This window comes from Macaca thibetana, chromosome 10 (assembly GCF_024542745.1).
Source record: "Macaca thibetana thibetana isolate TM-01 chromosome 10, ASM2454274v1, whole genome shotgun sequence".
NCBI classification, from domain to species: domain Eukaryota; kingdom Metazoa; phylum Chordata; class Mammalia; order Primates; family Cercopithecidae; genus Macaca; species Macaca thibetana.
Window position 1 is genome coordinate 28,759,715 of NC_065587.1, and position 20,914 is coordinate 28,780,628.

Sequence of the window (20,914 nt, forward strand, 5' to 3'; positions counted from 1 at the left end):
CCTTGGAGTTGTACTCTCTCCTGGGGCCAAGAGTCCCCCTCAGAAGGTAGAGAGTGGGGCTGAGCCCTCCAGGGACAAGGCTGGGGGCAGGGACTTGGGCTGGGGTAAGGAAGGAACCCAGATGGGCCAGGCACCACCCAGGTTTCAGAAGACTGAGTGACTGACCCCTGGCGTGTGGCTGGGTGTGGCTCTGCTCTGCCAGGTCTGCCCCTTCCCCACCCTGGGTGATGGGATGGAAGGTGATAGGTGAAACCCAATGCAGGTTCTTCGTGGAGAGGCCTCCTCCAGGGACGAGTGCTCAGGACAGGGGTCAGTTCTGGTTTCCTCGTTAAGATCTTACCCTAAACAGCCGCATTCTTCTCCAAAGCAAGGAAGTCACCCAAGCATGCCCCCAGGTTGGCCTGAAGCCCATCCCACCCTCCCTTCTCTTTCCCTTGGGTGTATGTGGCCCCCAGGGCAGCCCTCTTCTGCCTGTGCCTTCATCTGGGCTCCTTCCCTGCAGTGAAGGTGACAAGGAGGCTGGGAGCTTAGGCAAGGAGAGAGAGGTGGGCTGAGAGGTGGAGGAGGGGAGAAGCCAAGCTGCAGGGGGCTCTGGGGCATGGGGCTGAGGTTGGGGAATGACCAGGAGAGCTCCTTAATCTCCCTCTACTCATCTCTGCATGGTCTGGCGAGGCAATGGTTCTCCTCGTTTTGGGGGAGAAGCAGCTTGTCCTGGCCTCTATTGGAGGAGCTGTCAGAGCAGAACTCAGCTTCAGGGCTGGGCCCTTTCGTCTGGGGCTGAGCTGGAGCCTTACTCTTTCCCAGGAGCTTTCTGAAGCTCTCTGTCTCAAAGAAGGTTTCCTTCATTCACATCACCCCTTGGCAGTCATATTTCCTGTGAGGTGCCCACTCCTCCCAAAATAAACCTTTCAGCAAAACCAGAATCTCAAAGGGAGCCCCTTCTTAGTCCTTTCAATGAGCCCCAGGGGTCCTCACTTTCCCAGAAGAAACACAGGGAAGTTATTGTCTCTGGAATCATAGGATGAATCCAAGTAGGGCCTCTTGTTGTGGAAGGGATAGGCAGCTGGGCCCAGCTGGGGTTTCAGGCTCATTCCCATTCTCAAAAAAGGCACCCCTAAGAGGGCTGGGTGCAGTGGCTCATTCATGTAATTCCAGCACTTCGGGAGGCTGAGGTGGGCAGATCACTCAAGGCCAGGAGTTCAAGACCAGCCTGGCCAACATAACAAAACCCCCTCTCTACTAAAAATACAAAAATTAGCTGGACGTGATGGCGCACGCCTGTATTCCCAGCTACTTGGGTGACCGATGCATGAGAATCACTTGAGCCTAGGAGGCAGAGGCTGCAGTGAGCTGAGATCATGCCACTGCACTCAAGCCTGGGTGACAGAGTGAGACTCTCTCAAAATAAAGCTTTAAAAAAGGCCCCCTAAGAGGAAATCTGTTCTCCTTCAGGAAACATTTCCTCATGTCCATTTCCTCATGTTCCAGTCCTGCCTTAACACAGCAGGCTGGCTCTATCCCTACCACAGGCTCTGGCCAAGATTACCAAACTCCCTGCTGCAAGACCCTGTGCTCTTGGTATCCTCTGTAGAACTGTCTTTGTTTATATGGCTGGTCATGCTGATGCTTCTCATGCCTCTGTTCTAGGCCCTATCTTCTCCCACTTTCCCTGTGCAATCTCATCTGCCTGGCTTTGGGCCTTCTCTAACAGGTTCCCTTCTGAGCTGAGCCTGGTCTCTCTCCCCTGTCTCCCCCAAATCTGGGTATACAGCCCCACCCTCTCTCCTGAGTTCTGAATTCTTATGTCCAACTTAACATCTACCCTTAAATGTCTCCAGGCAAGAATTAGTACCAATCTTTCACAAACTGTTCCAAAAAACAGAAGAGGAAGAAATACCTCCCAACTCATTCTATGAGTGTAATATTACCCTGATACCAAAACCAAAGATATCAGCTGGGCACAGTGGCTCATGCCTGTCATCCCAACATCTCCACAAAAAATACAAAAATTAGTCTGGTGTGGTGGTGCGTGCCTGTAGTCCCACCTACTTGGGAGGCTGAGGCAGGAGAATCACCTGAGCATGGGAGATCAAGGCTGCAGTGACCCGAGATCACACCATTGCACTCCAGCCAAACAAACAAAAACCACTCAAAGATATTACAAGAAAACTGCAGACCAATATTTGTTATGATTATAGAAACAAAAACACAACAAAATATTAGCAAACCAAATTCAGCAACATATGAAAAGCATTATACAGCATGACCAACTGGGATTTACCCCAGGAATGCAAGGTTGGTTTAGCATATGAAAATCTGTCAACGTAGTATATAACATAGAATAAAGGACAAAAGTCACATAATCATCTTTTTTTTTTTTTTTTTTTTTTTTTTTTTTTGAGACGGAGTCTTGCTCTGTAGCCCGGGCTGGAGTGCAGTGGCCGGATCTCAGCTCACTGCAAGCTCCGCCTCCCGGGTTTACGCCATTCTCCTGCCTCAGCCACCGGAGCAGCTGGGACTACAGGCGCCCGCCACCTCGCCCGGCTGGTTTTTTGTATTTTTAGTAGAGACGGGGTTTCACAGTGTTAGCCAGGATGGTCTCGATCTCCTGACCTCGTGATCCGCCCATCTCGGCCTCCCAAAGTGCTGGGATTACAGGCTTGAGCCACCGCGCCCGGCCCACATAATCATCTTAATAGAACATTCCACAAAGTTCAACACCCATTCGTGATGAAAAACAAACTCTCACCAAACTAGGAAAAGAGGGTAGTTTCCTCAACATGATAAAGAATATCTGCAAAAACTCAGCTGACGTTGTATTAACCTGATTGCTTTCCCCTGATATCAGAAACAAGACATCTCTATTCAGCATTGTACTGGAGGTTCTAGTTAGGCAGTTAGGCAAGAAAAAGAAAGAGCATACAGACTGCAAGTAAATAAGGGTAAACTCTCTATTCACAGATTACATGATTTTGTATAAAAAGCCTCCCAAGGAAGTACACTTAAAAATGATTAGAACTGGCCGGGCGCGGTGGCTCAAGCCTGTAATCCCAGCACTTTGGGAGGCCGAGACGGGTGGATCACGAGGTCAGGAGATCGAGACCATCCTGGCTAACCCTGTGAAACCCCGTCTCTACTAAAAAATACAAAAAACTAGCCGGGTGAGATGGTGGGCGCCTGTAATCCCAGTTACTTGGGAGGCTGAGGCAGGAGAATGGCGTAAACCCCGGAGGCGGAGCTTGCAGTGAGCTGAGATCCGGCCACTGCACTCCAGCCTGGGCGACAGAGCGAGACTCCGTCTCAAAAAAAAAAAAAAAAAAAAAAAAAAAAAAGATTAGAACTAATGAATAAGTTCAACAGGCTTTCAGGATACAAGATCAATATACAAAAATTAATTGTGTTCCCAAATACTAGCAATGAACCATCCAAAAACAAAATTGAGAAAACAGTTTCATTTACAATAACATCAAAAAGAATAAAATACTCAGAAATAAATTTAGCAAAAGGAATGCAAGATTTGTACACTGAAAACAAAATAGTGTTGAAAGATGTTAAAGACTTAAATATATGGAAAGACATCCCATGTTCATGGATTAGAAGGCTTAATATTATCAAGATGGCAATAAACATCTTCATGCAGCTTAAACTCTACATGTCAGAAATGAGTTCATCTTTTCCCCATACCTGCAGTTACTCCAGTGTAGCCTGTCTCTGGAATTGGTGCCCCCTTCATTCACCTGCTCCAGCCAGAGTCACCCCTGGCCTGTCCCTCCAAAGGTCTCCACCTCTGTACCTCTCTGCCACCAACTTGCCTGCTTTGCTCTAGCAGTGTCCTGGTGGGTGTTCCTGTCTCACTTTTATCTTCCCAGCAGCAGGAAGCAAATCTGATCCTATCACTTCCTTGCCTATCCTTCCAGGGACGTAGGGCCGCAAAGCATACAAGGTCTGCTGGTCAGGCTTCCGACTCTCTCCCTCTCACTGTTCTCCATACACATGCCATATCTTGGCATCCTCAAACACGCCTTGTACTCTTGCCACATGTCTTCCCACACATGTCCCTTCTGTTATCCAGCCAACTGATTCCCCCTTTCCCCGACTTTGAGGCTAGATGGAGGTTTCTGCTGGGTGCTCTTGCAGTGCACACACTGCACCCTGTGAAATGTGGCTAATTCTTGTCCCTCCACAAGGGTGGTTCTGTGGCTTGAATATGATAATGCACCTACCCTGTACCTGAAAACAGCAGGGCACATGAAATGATGACTATTGCTGTGATTGCTTGTTTTCTACCATACTCCATATACTCCGGAGAGAAGTTCCCACGTGCTTTGTTCATGGTTATTTTCTTCGAGCTCGACACGGTGGCTGGCACATATTAGGCACTCAAAAGTGTCAGCTGAAGGATTAAAGAAAGGATGAGGGCTGGTCATGTGAATATACCTTCAGAGCGTGATTCCATGATGAAATAATTTCAAGGTACCTGGAACTTTTCCTAAAGACACAAATTATTTTGGACTGGTAATAAGAAAAGTGAAGGAAAGGTTTAGGGAACCCCTATGGAAACATGGCTCAGGAGTGTCCTCTGATAGCTCAAGTGGATCTAACCTATGGGGCCAGATTCCAATAATGTCCCGATGCCAGGCAGGCTGTGAGTGTGACTGGGGAGAACTGGCCTGGAGGAAGTTTCCTCTTAATCTGCTCTCAAGCAATGCAGCACAACAGAAGCTAAACAGAGTTGAGTGGTAGGTAGGCCTGTTCTGTTAAAGCAGAGCCTACCTCAGTCCCACCAAAGTTCAGGCAGGGGCCAAAGCTTCCATCCCTGGCACCTGTTGCCCCATGGCCTGTGTGGTCATCAGTGCTGGAGAGCACCTATAGGTGAGATTCCCTTGCAGGGGTGGGGTGGGGCTTCCACAACTCAGCATCTTGGCCAGCAGGGCCATACCTTGGAAAATAAGGAGAGAACCAAGCAATGGAAGTTGGGTACACGAAAGAATTGGTGACAGTGAAGTAAACACAAGCAAAAATTCCAAATATATATAGAGATGAAAAGCCAAAATTAAATTTAAAGTGAAAGTGTTTATGCAGTGGAGCCATTTGGAGAAAATGACTCATTTTGTCAAGGAACAGATGTTCTCATTTGCATACTTTCTGTAATGGCGAATGGACTTTGCTCTGTCCTGCCACACGGCATGTGTGCACTGCTGCTGGTAGCCCTTGATGCATGACACCAAGGGAACATTTTTATTAATGTAATCCTTGGCCCCAGGCCCATGGGTCTCCCAGTAGGAAACACTTTGTCCCTGTTCATGATGAGCCTGGAGAAGCAGCAGCTCTGCCTCCTCCTGGACAGCCCCAGCCCAGCTGCTTCAGGCAAAGTAGATGAGGCCAAGGACCTAGAGCATGATCACGATGATCCCACTGATGCTCATGACTCTCCTCCAGTAGGGATTCTCTGACATGTTGCCCCACTCTGTACCTTCCATCTTCTTAGCAACCTCTACTTTCTCAATTGCCTCTCCCAGAGCCAGCACCTCTGCACCTTGCAACATGTCACCATGCTCCACCTCCTCAGTTGCCTTTGCTGGGGCCACTTTGGGACCCTCCTGTCTCCAGCCCACAGAACATGTCCCAGATCATCCAGGTGCAGCTCTTGGTCTCCTTGCCTACATCTAGAACAGAGGGAATAGGCAAAGGTCAGGATGCAGGCAGGCCATGGCACAGGAGGGAAGCCTGTGTAGGGACTAACATCTCAGCCTCCACAAGTCCAGTGTGAAGACCCATGGGCTTACTCCTAATATGAAAGAACTGACCTCAGCATGCCCAGATCCCCCTAACTGTCTGGTGGAGGTGGTGTTACAAGAACATTACCCTCCCTGCAGTGCTGCAGTAATTGCTCACCCTTCTCTGTCCCTATAGGTCTACAGCAGATGGTCACTGATCCTCGGAACATTTCCCCTCTATGCTCCAATCACTGCTCTTTGGAGGACAGAGGAAGCCCTTTGAGTCCTGGAAATAGGCACCATTCTCTTTGGCAACCTCTTGGGGAGTGTCTTCTCAAGGCAACTCCCAGTTTCACTGCACTTGGTCCACAGTAAGGCTGTCCTGGGGCCCTCGAAGGCACATTTTTGGTGCTGTTGAGGATAAGGGCCTAGAAATCACAGGAAGGTTGCCATTTACTTCTCTAGGCCAAACTAGGGGAAACACCTATCTGAGGGGCTTGAACATCACCCAGATGTCCATGCAGCATGTGCTGGCCTGTCCCCTGGGGCCTGCTCACCTGGCTTAGCACCATGGTCAGCTCCTGGGAGGCTGCTGGGCAGTTCCCATCTCTGCAGCAGAGGCTGAGGAGGAAGCAGAAATGAGGGAACTCATCAGACAGGGACAGAGGAGCCTCTGTTACAAGGGGAGGGGCAGGAACACAGATAGCCTATTTTGGGACTGAGAAGTCCTGAGCACCACACCCTTGCCTCTATTCTCAAATGCCCATTAATTATACTATTATCAGCTTCTGTGACCTAAGAGATGTGGGAGCCAGTCTGGAAAAAGCGGCTGGTCATTCAACCCCATAGCCCAAAGGCACAAATGCCATCCCACACAGCAGTTAAATCAAGTTTAGCCTAAAGTTGCCTCCTTACATATTTTAATGTTGTCCTAAAAGTTTCTCTGTACATAATGAACTATAACCTAAATGGAGGTGTAAACACACTATAACCTACTCTTGTGCCAATCACTGATTTTTGGCCAGTTAAAGGGGCCAGTTGTTCAAACCATGTTCAAATAAGGCAAATGCTAGGCTGTACCCAATCTGGCCATTTCTTTACCCCACTTTTGTTTTCTGTATGTCACTTTCCTTTTCTGTCCATAATCTTCTTCCACTATGTGGTTGTACTGGAGTCTCCCTGAGCCTATTCTGGCTCAGGAGGCTGCCCGATTCATGAATTGTTCTTTGCTCAATTAAACTCTGTTAAATTTAATTTGTTTTTTAATTCATTTTTAATTTTTTTATTTCCATAGGTCATTGGGGGAGCAGGTGGTGTTTGGTTATATGAGTAAGTTCTTTAGCAGTGATTTGTGAGATTTTGGTGCACCCATCACCTGAGCAGTATACACTGCATTCAATTTGTAGTCTTCTTTCCCTCATTCCCTTCCCTACCTTTCCCACAGAGTCCCCAAAGTCCATTGTGTCATTCTTATGCCTTTGTATCCTCATAGTTTAGCTCCCACTTATGAGTGAGAACATACAATTTTGGTTTTCCATTCCTGAGTTACTTCACTTAGAATAACAGTCTCCATTCTCATCCACGTTGCTTCGACTGCCATTAATTTTTCCTTTTTATGGCTGAGTAGTATTGCATTGTATGTATATGCCACAGTTTCTTTATCTACTCATTGATTGATGGGCATTTGGGTTGGTTCCACATTTTTGCAGTTGCGAATTCTGCTGCATAAACATGCATGTGGAAGTATCTTTTTTGTATAATAGCTGATTTTTCTCTGGGTACATATCCAGTAGTGGAATGGCTGGATCAAGTGGTAGTTCTACTTTTAGTTGTTTAAGGAATCTCCACACTGTTTTCCATAGTGGCTGTACTAGTTTACATTCCCACCAGCAGTGTAGAAGTGTTCCCTGTTCACTGCATCCACACCAACATCTATTATTTTTTATTTTTTTTATTACGGCCATTCTTGCAGGAGTAAGGTGGTCTCACATTGTGGTTTTGATTTGCATTTCCCTGATCATAGTGATGTTGAGCATTTTCTCATGTTTGTTGGCCATTTGTATATCTTCTTTTGAGAATTTTCTATTCATGTCCTTAGCTCACTTTTTGATGGGATTGTATTTTCTTGCTAATTTGTTTGAGTTTGTTGTAGATTCTGGATACTGGTTCTTTGTCAGACGTACAGATCGTGAAGATTTTCTCCCAGTCTGTGAGTTGTCTGTTTACTCTGCTGACTGTTGCTTTTGCTGTGCAAAAGCTCTTTAGTTTAATTAAGTCCCAGCTATTTATCTTTGTTTTTATTGAATTTGCTTTTAGGTTCTTGGTCAAGAAATCCTTGCCTAAGCCAAGGTGTAGAAGGGATTTTCTGATTTTATCTTCTAGAATTTTTATATTTTCAGGTCTTAGATTTAAGTCCTTTATATATTTTGAGTTGATTTTTGTGTAAGGTGAGAGGCGAGGATCCAGTTTCATCTTCCTACATGTGGCTTGCCAATTATCCCAGAACTGTTTGTTGAATAGGGTGTCTTTTCCCCACTTTGTGTATTTGTTTGCTTAGTCAAAAATAAGTGTTTGGGTTTATTTCTGGGTTCTCTATTCTATTCCATTGGTCAATGTGCCTATTCTTATACCAGTGCCATGGTGTTTTGATGACTGTGACTTTATACTATAGTTTGAAATCGGCTAATGTGATGCCTCCAGATTTGTTCTTTTTGCTTAGTCTTGCTTTGGCTATGTGGGCTCTTTTTTTGGTTTCATATGAGTCTTAGGATTGTTTTTTCTAGTTCTATGAAGAATGATGGTAGTATTTTGATGGGAATTTCATTGAATTTGTAGATTGCTTTTGGCAGTATGGTCATTTTCACAATATTGATTTTACCCATCCATGAGCATGGAATGTGTTTCCATTTGTTTGTGTTGTCTATGATTTCTTTCAGCACTGTTTTGTAGTTTTCCTTGTAGAGGTCTTTTATATCCTTGGCTAGGTATATTCCTAAGTATTGTATTTGTTTGCAGCTGTTGTAAAATGGGTTGAGTTCTTGATTTGATTCTCAGCTTGGTTGCTGTTGGTGTATAGGAGAGCTACTGATGTGTGTACATTAATTTTGCATCCAGAAACTTTGCTGAATTCTTTTTTCAGTTCTAGGAGCTTTTTGGAGTAGTCTTTAGGGTTTTCTAGGTATACAGTCATATCATTAGCAAACAATGACAGTTTGACTTCCTCTTTACTGATTTGGATGCCCTTTATTTCTTTCTCTTGTCTGATTGCTGTGGCTAGGACTCCCAGTACTATGTTGAAGAGAAGTGGTGAGAGTGGGCATCCTTGTCTTGTTCCAGTTCTCAGAGGGAACGTTTTCAACTTTTCCCCATTCAGTATTATGTTGGCTGTGGGTTTGTCATAGATGGCTTTTATTACATTGAAGTATGTCCCTTGCATGCTGATTTTGCTGAGAGTTTTAATCATAAAGGGATACTAGATTTTGTCAAATGCTTTTTCTGCATCTATTGAGATAATCATGTGATTTTTGTTTTTAACTCTGTTTATGTGGTGTATCACATTTATTGACTTGTGTATGTTAAATCATCCCTGCATCCCTCGTATGAAACCCGCTTGATCATGGTTAATTATCTTTTTGATATATCACTGGATTCAGTTAGCTAGTATTTTGTTAAGGATTTTTGCATCTATGTTCATCAGGGATGTTGGTCTGTAGTTTTCTTTTTTGGTTATGTTCTTTCCTGGTTTTGGTATTAGTGTGAAACTGGCTTCATAAAATGATTTAGGGAGGATTCCCTCTTTATCTATCTTGTGGAATAGTGTCAATAACAAACTCTTCTTTGAATGTCTGATAGAATTCAGCTGTGAATCCATCTGGTCCCGGATGACTTTTTTGGGTTGGTAATTTTTTATTACCATTTCAATCTCGCTGGTTGTTATTGGTCGGCTCATGCTATCTAATTCTTCCTGATTTAAGCTAGGAGGGTTGTATCATTCCAGGATTTATTCTTCTCCTCTAGGTTTTCTAGTTTATGTATATAAAGGTGTTCATAGCAGCCTTGAATGATCTTTTGTATTTCTGTGGTGTCAGTTGTAATTTCTCCCATTTCATTTCTAATTGAGCTTATTTGGATTTTCTCTCTTCTTTTCTTGGTTAATCTTGCTAGTGGTCTGTCAATTTTATTTATCTTTTCAAAGAACCAGCTTTTGTTTCATTTACCTTTTGCGTATTTTTGTTTCAATTGTATTTAGTTCTGCTCTGATCTTGGTTATTTCCTTTCTTCTGCTGGGTTTGGGTTTGGTTTGTTTTTGTTTCTCTAGTTCCTGTGGTGTGACCTTAGATTGTCTGTGCTCTGAACTTAGATTGTCTGTGCTCTTTCAGATTTTTCAATATAGACATTTAGGGCTATGAACTTTACTCTTAGCACTGCCTTTGCTGTATCCCGGAGGTTTTAATAGGTTGTTCACTGTTGTCATTCAGTTCGAAGAATTTTTTAATTTCCACCTTGATTTCATTGTTGACCCAATGATCATTCAAGGGCAGGTTATTTAATTTCCATGTATTTGCATGACGTTGAAGATTCCTTTGGGAGGTGATTTCCAGTTTTATTCCTCTGTGGTCTGAGAGAGTGCTTGATATAATTTCAGTTTTCTTAAAGTTATTGAGGCTTGTTTTGTGGCCTATCACATGGTCTATCTTGAAGAAAGTTCATGTGCTGATGAATAGAATGAATATTCTGTAGTTGTTGGGTAGAATATTCTGTAAATATCTGTTAAGTCCATTTGTTCCAGGGTATAGTTTAAATCTATTGTTTTTGTTGGCTTTCTGTCTTGATGACCTGTCTAGTGCTGTTAGTGGAATATTGAAGTCCCCCACTATTATTGTGTTGCTGTCTGTCTCATTTCTTAGGTCTAGTAGTAATTGTTTTATAAATTTGGGAACTCCAGTGTTAGGTGCACATGTATTTAAGATTGTGATATTTTCCCATTGAATAAAGCCTTTTATCATTATATAATGTCTCTCTTTGTCTTTTTAAACTGCTGTTGCGGCCAGGCGCGGTGGCTCAGGCCTGTAATCCCAGCACTTTGGGAGGCCAAGGCGGGCGGATCACGAGGTCAGGAGATCGAGACCATCCTGGCTAACACGGTGAAACCACGTCTCTACTAAAAAATACAAAAAACTAGCCGGGCGAGGTGGCGGGCACCTGTAGTCCCAGCTACTCGGGAGGCTGAGGCAGGAGAATGGCGTAAACCCGGGAGGCAGAGTTTGCAGTGAGCTGAGATCTGGCCACTATACTCCAGCCTGGGCGACAGAGCGAGACTCCATCTCAAATAAATAAATAAATAAATAAATAAATAAATAAACTGCTGTTGCTTTAAAGTTTGTTTTGTCTATTGGAGAATAGCTGCTCCTGCTAGCTTTTGGTGTCCATTTTCATGGAATGTCTTTTTCCACCCCTTTACCTTAAGTTTATGTGAATCCTTATGTGTTAGGTGAGTCTCTTGAAAGCCACAGATAGTTTATTGGTGAATTCTTACCCATTCTGTGATTCTGTATCTTTTAAGTGGAGCATTTAGGCCATTTAAATTCAACATTAGGTTTGAGATGTGAGGTACTATTCCATTCATTGTGCTATTTGTTGCCTGCATACCTTGTCTTTTTGTGTTTTTTATTGGTATTTTTGTTTTATAGGTTCTATGAGATTTATGCTTTAAAGAGGTTTTATTTTGATGTGTTTCCAGGATTTGTTTCAAGATACAGAGCTCCTTTTAGCAGTTCTTGTAGTGCTGACTTGGTAGTGGCAAATTCTCTCAGCATTTGTTTGTCTGAAAAAGACTGTCTTTCCTTCATTTATGAAGCTTAGTTTCGCTGACACCTTTTTCAGGCAGATTGGGGATTTCTTCTTGGTTTAGATCCACTGCTGGTGAGCTAGTGTGATTTTTTTGGGGGTGTTAAAGAACTTGTTTTGTCATATTACCAGAGTTGGTTTTCTGGTTCCTTCTCATTTGAGTAGGCTCTGTCAGAGGGAAGGTCTAGTGGTCAAGGCTGTTGTTCAGATTCTTTTGTCCCACCAAGTGTTCCCTTGATGTAGTACTCTGCCCCTTTTCCTAGGGAAGTGACTTCTTGAGAGCCGCACTGTAGAGATTCTTGTCTCCCTTCAGGATCTAGCCACCCAGCAAGTCTACCAGGTTCCTATCTAGTACTGGAGGTTGTCTGCACAGAGTTCTATAATGTGAACCATCTGTGGGTCTCTCATTGTGGATACCAGCACCTGCTCTGGTGGAGGTGCCAGTGGGGTGAGATGGACTCTGTGAGGGTCCTTAGTTTTGGTTGTTTAATGCACTATTTTTGTGCTGGTTGGCCTCCTGCCGGGAGGTGACGCTTTCAAGAGAGCATCAGCTGTGGTAGTATGGGGAGGATCAGGTGGTTGGTGGGGCTGTGGGGCCTTAGAACTCCAAAAAGTATATTCCCTTTGTCTTCAGCTACCAGGGTGGGTAGGGAAGTACCATCAGGTAAGGGCAGGGCGAGACATGTCTGAGCTCAGATTCTGCTTGGGCAGGTCTTGCTGTGGCTGCTGTGGGGGATGGGGGTTAGGTCAATGGAGTTATACTCCTAGGAGAATTATGGCTGCCTTTGCTGTATCATGCAGGTTGTCAGAGAAGCGGGGGAACGCTGGAAGTCACAGGCCTCACCCAGCTTCCATGAAACCCAGAAGGCTGGTCTCACTCCCACCGTGCCCCACGCCACAACAGCACTGAGTCTATTTCTAGGCAGTCTCAGAGCAGGGCTGAGAACTTGCCCCAGGCTACCAGCCCCCAGCTGTGAAAGCAAGTAGGGCTTTCGGTGCTTCCCTGCCTGTGGAGTCTGCACACTGGATGCACGCCCTCCCCCGGAGTTCTGGCCAGGAGACTTCCTGTTTGGTTGGAATTGTTACAAAGTTCAGCTGGAGGTTTCCTTCTCTCTGTGGCCTTTTCTCAGTTTCTCTGGCAACCCTCCCCAGGTAACTTTGTGAGACAAGTCAGAAATGACTTTGCTGGGAACCCAGAGAGCCCACAGAGCTTTTCCCACTGCTTTCCCTACACCTGTATTTTACTCGGCTCTCTAAATTGACTCAGCTCCAGGTATTGTCAGAATCTTCTCCTGTGATCTAGACCTTCAGGTTCCCCAGTGAGGGTGGGTGTTCAGGGCCCGATTATCTCCCTTTCTCACTCCCACAGTTTGGGCACTCACAGTAATTGGGGTGTCTCCCAGGTCTTGGAGGAGCAATCCACTTCCTTAAGAGGGTCTGTGGGTTCTCTTGGCTTTCCTGAATTATTCTTGTAGTAGTTCTAGAGACTCCACATGCTGCTCTGGTCCGTTTGAGTGAAAGCTGCTGTCTAGTTCTGCCTGCGGTCTGCCTTGATCCTCAGGGGAAAAAACCATAAACTCTGTTAAATTTAATTTGGCTAAGGTTTTTCTTTTAACAGATGGTGTCAGAAGTGGGATCCAAGCTAGAACTACTAGTGACCCCCAGAAGTGCCAAGTGAGCAGCAAGTTACCCACTGTGCCTGTTGTTTCCATTGCTCTCTCACAGCAACTGGGGATCTTGGTAAGTTCTCCCTCAGATTCTGAGGCTCCACGGATTTGCGTTTTGAGCTCTCTGAGTTTTTTTGAGCAAATTTTTCATCAGCACTGGGTTTGGAAGTTCTGACAGAAACTGAACTGGATCTACAATTGGATTGTATCTGGTAATTAACTGGCTTGGATACAGTTAGGGGCCTCTTTTGTCTGATTGGGTCAGAAAGAAGCCAGCAGCAGATGGCAATATTGCAGGGCTGTAAACTTTGGCTTTTGGAAGTCCACAGGGATTTTCGTGTTTTCTACTTCCTTTGTTTCTTTTTTCTTGTACACTTAGGTATGGAAAAAAATCACTGACATAGTTGCTTGAGGGGACCTGAGAGCCAAAGTCAATATTTGAGGTAAAAATGGGATCCTTTATTTCTAAAGAGCTAAGTATCTTCCGCCTAATATGTGTATCAGCATTAGGCCCTAGAAGTAGCAAAGGCTTACAGAAATGGCAATTTTTTTTTTTTTTGAGACGGAGTGTCGCTCTATCACCCAGGCTGCAGTGCAGCAGCGCGATCTCGGCTGACTGCAAGCTCTGCCTCCTGGGTTCACGCCATTCTCCTGCCTCAGCCTCCCAAGTAGCTGGGACTACAGAAATGGCAAAATCTTACTAAAGATAATTTAAAGTTACAGTGAAATGTTCCAAATGAACAACGCTGCACTTGAAGAAGGGCATTTGAAAATGAGGTCTCTCAAATTAGTCTCATCTAGGGGTGTATATTGATATGCAGAAGCTTCTAAAAAGATTGAAATATTTTTATTTAAAGACGTTATAAAAGGCAAATAAAAAGCTTAAGTTACTAATAGATAAGAAAAATTAAATCTGCTAACCTTTTGGCTTAGTTACTATGCTGCCCCAAAGGTGAAATGAAAGCTATCCTAGATAAAGTGTTTATAAAAGGTAGGCCCTCAGTTAAAATAGCCTTGCTTCTTTTTCAGATCTATTCATGCTAAGTCCAGGCATACAGAATGCTCTCTTTGCCCTATTCCTTAAGAGGCTCCACTCTCAATTTAGTAATTTTAGCTAAGAAACAGTAGCTAAGTTAAAAAGAACACCAACTGAACTAAAATACACCTTTCTGGAATTGAAGTGGCAATCTTAAAAGCCTTTTGTAAAAGAAATTTACATCTATAAAGGAAACCTCCATTTGCAAGGAAGTCTGCCTATGTGCATTAGAAACTCTTACCATTGTTTTAAATTTACATAATAAGTCATGCCTTTGCTTAAGGTGCTTTTCTGGCCACTTTATCTTGATCAACTTTCACTTATGTACCATTTTTTCCCTTGATTTGAGCAAATGATGATACCATATTTATGCCTAAAATCTTAGCTCTGTGCTTATGAAATATAATTTTTTTTTTGTTTCATGTAAGAGCTGTCCCTTTAGAAATGCAAATTTGTTGCCTAGTTAACAATTGCTTAGGGCAGTGAAACAGATAACTGGAAGACTGATAGTCTGTATGGGGGCAAGAAAAACTATTTGAAAGCTGGCAAATAAAAATCCTTGATGGAAGCTATAAGATCTGCTTTTGTGTGTTTGTATGTCTATGTGTGTTATATGTATGTGGTAATATTTGATAAATAAAGCCGGTTTATTTTTGGTGAAATAGGAATGAGTTCATAATTATCAGTTAAACATAATTAGATACCTGCTTGATTTGACTGTGAACTTACGTTTTTTTGGTTTAGAGCCTCTGGATTTGGGGATGTGAATAGGTGTCCATGATGAGGTCTGGAGACATGTTCTCAGTTCCTAGACCAGGAGGTACAAGTCAGAATCAAGCCAAATATAACTCTTATTCCCTGCTTTCCCAGCTTGCCTACTGGCTATTTTGGGGACGGGTTGGATCCTGTAGGCATAGTCTTTACAGCTGTCTTCTGTCCTGGCCTCTACACCTGGTATGTAAATTCAGGACTCAGACAGGTCCTGACCTTCGTAGTCCTCCTCGGTACTACCTGGTTACTTGAGACCCCAGATGACCTGGGGAAGATGTTATGAGAGCCACAGAAGGTCGTGCCATTTGCAGTGGGGAGGAACCTGGCCCCTCTTCTTCCTGGGTGGTACCTGGGATTCAGTTTGTGAGGTGGGAAGTACACTAGCAGAACTCTGGCTTTGTGGAGAACCCCTGTTTATCTTTTTTTCCTTTCACTCAATAAACCCTGCCATCCTCATCCCTCAAATTGTCTATGAGCCTAATTTTTTTGTGGCCATGTGACAAGGACCCGCATCTTTAGCTGAACTAAGAGTCCTACAATAGTTAGGGAGGGTATAGTTTGCGTTATAGTTTCAAAATTCTTTTTAGTAATTAAAAATCCTAAAGTTATGTTATGACAAGGTAACAGATAATCACAAAATGTCTGAGTCATTTATAACTTAAAATATTGAAATATTAATTATTATTATTATTATTTTTTGAGACGGAGTCTCACTCTGTCACCCAGGCCAGAGTGCAATGGTGTGGTCTCAGCTCACTGCAACCTCCACCTCCTGGGTTCAAGCAATTCTCCCGCCTCAGCCTCCTGAGTAGCTGGGATTACAGGCACGCACCACCATGCCTGGCTAATTTTTGTATTTTTAGTAGAAACAGGGTTTCACTATGTTGGCCAGGCTGGTCTCAAACTCCTGACCTCGTGATCTGCCTGCCTTGGCCTCCCAAAGTGTTGGGATTACAGGCGTGAGCCACCTTGCCTGACCTGAAATATTAATTATTAAACAAGAGTTTAAGCCTATATACCTTGACATTTTTATTAACATGATACAGAAAAGCCAAATATATTTAGATATGTTAATAAACAGTAATTTGAAGAACCATTTTCTAAAAAATTATAATTTTTTCTACAAATACTAATATAAAAGAGTTCAAAATAACTTTCTGTGGTTTTCACTAGAAATTAGGGTTACTAAGAGTTAAAATTATAGTTAGTATATGTAATTAAAAATACTAGATATGAAAGAAACAATGCTATATGAAGAGTATCTAAACAAAAGTAAGATATGCCTTGATGAGGAAGTTATAAAGCCATAAAAATGTGTGTTTGTTAAAAATTTTTAGTTTGAAGTTACTAAAGGTTTCAAATTGAGGAGTTAAAAAATAGATAAAACTAGATAAACATACAAAGTTGGGGAGAAAATGTACAGCAAAAGGCTTATGAAAATCTTGTATAGTTAAAAGATGACAAATTTCATGAATTTATTGATAAGATTTTATTAAAATTAGCTTTAGTATTGACAGTATACTAATACAAAAGTAAAATTTGGTTTTCTCTTTTGAACACAAATATTGTGTAGTGTCAATAAGACAGTAAAATATTTATGTTCATCTTTTAAGTAAACAGCAAAAAGGAAAAAAAGAGGAAGAGACAGATTCTATCTCATGGTGTCTTTCTCAGGTCTTTTGATTGTTTGGAAAACTGAGTATCCTCTATCAAAGAGTGTAGGTTTTGGGTTTTAAAAAATCTTTTAATTATCACTTTGGCTAAATAAATTATGACTACTTTATGGTAGCCTGTGATCCTATTTGGTTACATGTTTTAAACATTTGACATGTTTTACAGGCTTCCCAAAATCAAATTTCACCTTCAAAATTAAGTTTTTGTTTTTTTTTTTTTGAGATGGAGTTTGGCTTTGTTGCCAAGGCTGGAGTGCAGTGGCATGATCTCCTGGGTTCACATTATTGTCCTGCCTCAGCCTCCTGAGTAGCTGGGACTACAGGTGCCCGCCAACATGCCCGGCTAATTTTTTGTATTTTTAGTAGAGATGGGGTTTCACCATGTTAGCCAGGATAGTCTCGATCTCCTGACCTTGTGATCTGCCCACCTCGGCCTCCCAAAGTGCTGGAATTACAGGCGTGAGCCACTGTACCTGGCCAAAATTAAGTATTTTTTACTTTTAACTTTTGGATGATACAAAAGGCCCCTGAAGCATCCAAAAGAAAGATAAATAGAATTATTTGACATGTAAAACTATATGGGAGGCATTGTCAAATAAGAATGTTAAAGGCCCCCTCAAGCATCCAACTTTGGGAAGAAAGATCAGGAATCGAGAATCCTGGCGAACACGGTGAAACCCCGTTTACTAAAAAATACAAAAAACTAGCTGGGCGAGGCGGCGGGCGCCTGTAGTCCTAGCTACTCGGGAGGCTGAGGCAGGAGAATGGCGTAAACCCGGGGGGCGGAGCTTGCAGTGAGCTGAAATACTCTAGCCCAGGCGACAGAGCCAGACTCAAAAAAAAAAAAAAAAAAAAAAAAAAAAAAAAAAAAAAAAAAAGAATGTTTAACCTTCTTCAAGTTATATTTTAGTGACTATGTTATTAATATATACTCCAAAATTATATGGCCTTTATAAAATTCTAATGTTTGGGTATATGCTATCAGTCATAATTATGGTTATTATGTTAAATTATTGTAAGCCACAGAAATAACCAAATTTCCTTGTAAATTGTCTCTTTATGACCATTTAAAGTTATTTCCACAGTTAATTGCTTAATTCTGACACAGTTTCTGAAAACTTCACAAGCACACAGTCTTAGAATATGGCGTCTTTAAGGAGGTTCATGAAGGGATGAAAAGGACCCTGACAAACATTCTTGAATACAGGTTTCTGATAACTTTCAGATCAAACTGTTTGGACTGGGTAAGAATTCCGGAACTCTAATAAAGAGACTGACTGGTTTATAAAACTGCTACACAAGCAGGAAAAAAATTGAATAGCAAGAAGGTACTTTGCCAGATTTTATGATAAATCAATGAATTGTTTAGATACACAGTTCGAATGAATTCCATGGTCCAGGTCAAATTACCTATGATAACCTATCAGTTTTAGTGCTATGCATCTAAATTGGAGAAATAGCAGGTATGTAAGAGGACATAAGTCCAGTGTTAAGTGTGGACTCATGAGGAACCTGGATGCCCACCTCATCCTTCCTGAGTCCTTAAAGATTTTGTTATTAAAAGCTTTGTATTCCATGATTTATGAAGGAGATAAAATGATTCAAATTAAATATGTATATGTGTGTGTGGTGACTGTTCTAAATTGCTAAAATAGTTTATGACCAATATTTGGTTTGTCAAACCTACATTTCTGGAAATATAATCAAAACTTCAGGTACATTTTTGCTACCTGGAGAGTCATTTAAATTTTTATAGAGGGATTTCATTCCATTGTCATTTCCAATGCATGTTTTCTGGTTGTATAAAAACTTTTCATGCATGCAAGAGGGCTGATGTAACAGTAGGTCGTTATGCCAAAGTGTACGTTCAGGTGAAGAAAGCTTTTCATGGTCCACTGACAGGACAATCAACACCTTCACAATCTAGAACCTGAAGATTGAATCTTCTGAAAAAATCAGAGAAAGACTGCACTTGCCATCCACATTACAGGAAAACTTCCAGACCTTGAATCTTGGGTTTTTAATCTCACAACTCATAAGGGTCCTTCTACACTCTTGGAACTGTACATCCATTGGAAACCTTAAGGTAAAGCTAACCAGGGAAGATTCTCCCCAGAAGGAGATAGCATCCTTGATGTGGACAGCTTTTTTTCCAACATCATGAATCAAGACTTCTCTGCTAGCATGAGACTCTTATCTTTCAGTTTTTTCCTTGCTTATGCCTCTGCAAACAAGAGAAGTGAAAATGGGGTCTTTTGTGTGCACTCATGGGGTATACTTTTAAATGAAGAATTTTACAGCCAGCCTTATACATGGACAAACTTATGTCTTGATAGATGGAAGATAAAAGGCCAATGTAGGTGAGAAATTTTAATGGCACATGTGTTGCCTCATAAGCAGTCAGAAACAGAATATTCATTCACTCCTCTTAACCTATTGATGCATCATATGCTAAAGAGAACATTTCCATGATCCTTCATTCTTCTAGATGGGCATCATTTCTTAGGTTTCTTTTTCCATGGTTTGGAGTAAATGAGGCAATGATTAAAAATATATCCCTGGTGATAGGCTCTACAGCAGATTCTACTGTAAAGGCCTTGGTTACACAACAGGCTTGAAATTCTCTTTTGAAGGCCAGGTGCGGTGGCTCACACCTGTAATCCCAACACTTTGGGAGGCTGAGGCAGGCAGATAACCTGAGATCAGGTTGAGACCAGCCTGGCCAATGTGGTAAAACCCTGCCTCTACTAAAAATACAAAAAAAGTAGTTGGGCATGGTGGTGTGCACCTGTAATCCCAGCTATGCAGGAGGCTGAGGCAGGAGAATCGCTTGAACCCAGGAGGTGGAGGTTGCAGTGAGCTGAGATCGCACCACTGCACTCCAGCCTGGGTAACAGAGCAAGACTCCATCTCAATCAATCAACCAGTAAATAAATTCTCTTGTGAAAGTTGTACTAAATAACAGAATCTCTCTAGATTATTTACTAGCTAAACAGAGAAGTATCTCAGCAGTTGCTGGCACTTCTTGTTTCCTGTGGAGAAATAAATCAGGTATTAGAGAGATTTAGTTGTAGGAGATGAATGAACAGGCTGCGTGGTTAAAGCAAGTAGACTCTTCATCTAGCTCATTCTTTGATCTGTTTGGTTTTAGGTGGTTTGGTTTATGGGGACCCTGGCTAAGGAGCATACTACAAACTCTGTGTATTATCCTCTTGGTAGTCAAAATAGTAGTCTGCCTGGTGCGCTGTATTCTCTCAGAAGTTTTAAATGTTTGCTTGCGGCCATTTCTAGAATTTCAGATGGTCTCTCTTCAACTGGAATGACAAGAACTCAAATAAATATACGACCATGAGGGCACTGTAACCTATGAATGATGCGTTGAGTCTGGAAACTCAAAATGATGGTAACTGAGAGTGGTGCTAAGGCTGTAAATTTTGGTCACACTCTCACCTATGTGAGAATCTGACCATAAGGGAGGAATTCTTAAACAAAATTATGAAAGACCATTGTTTTGGACTGAGCTCCTGTACTAACCCCAACAGACCAGATCAAACCAAAATGGAGTCACTTATGGTAAATGTGATATAATCAAACTAAGACTTTAAGGATACGAATACATTCTAGAACATACCAGGTTTTGTTTTTCTTTTTTTTTTTTTTTTTTTTTTTTTGAGATGGAGTCTCGCTCTGTCACCCAGGCTGGAGTGCAGTGGCGCAATCTCGGCTCACTGCAAGCTCCGCCTCCCGGGTTCACGCCATTCTCCGGCCTCAGCCTCCCGAGTAGCTGGGACTACAGGCGCCCGCCACTGCGCCCGGCTAATTTTTTTCTATTTTTAGTAGAGACGGGGTTTCACCATGGTCTCGATCTCCTGACCTTGTGATCCGCCCGCCTCGGCCTTCCAAAGTGCTGGGATTACAGGCGTGAGCCACCGCGCCCGGCCCAGGTTTTGTTTTTCTTCTGTAAACTGGACATTCCAGCATGAAGAGGTACTCTCTACTGTAACCCTTACAAAAAAATAACCTGATGTCCTTGTTCTCACCTTACAAAATCCACTCTTCTGCTATTTCCGTAGGTTTTGAGACCAAATAAGTACGTTTACAATGGTGATATTGACATCAATGACTTAAGTTTTGGTCAATCTATCAAAATTGAGAGAGCATGACCAAAAGGGGGGAATCATTACATCAAATTTAGTCTAAAGC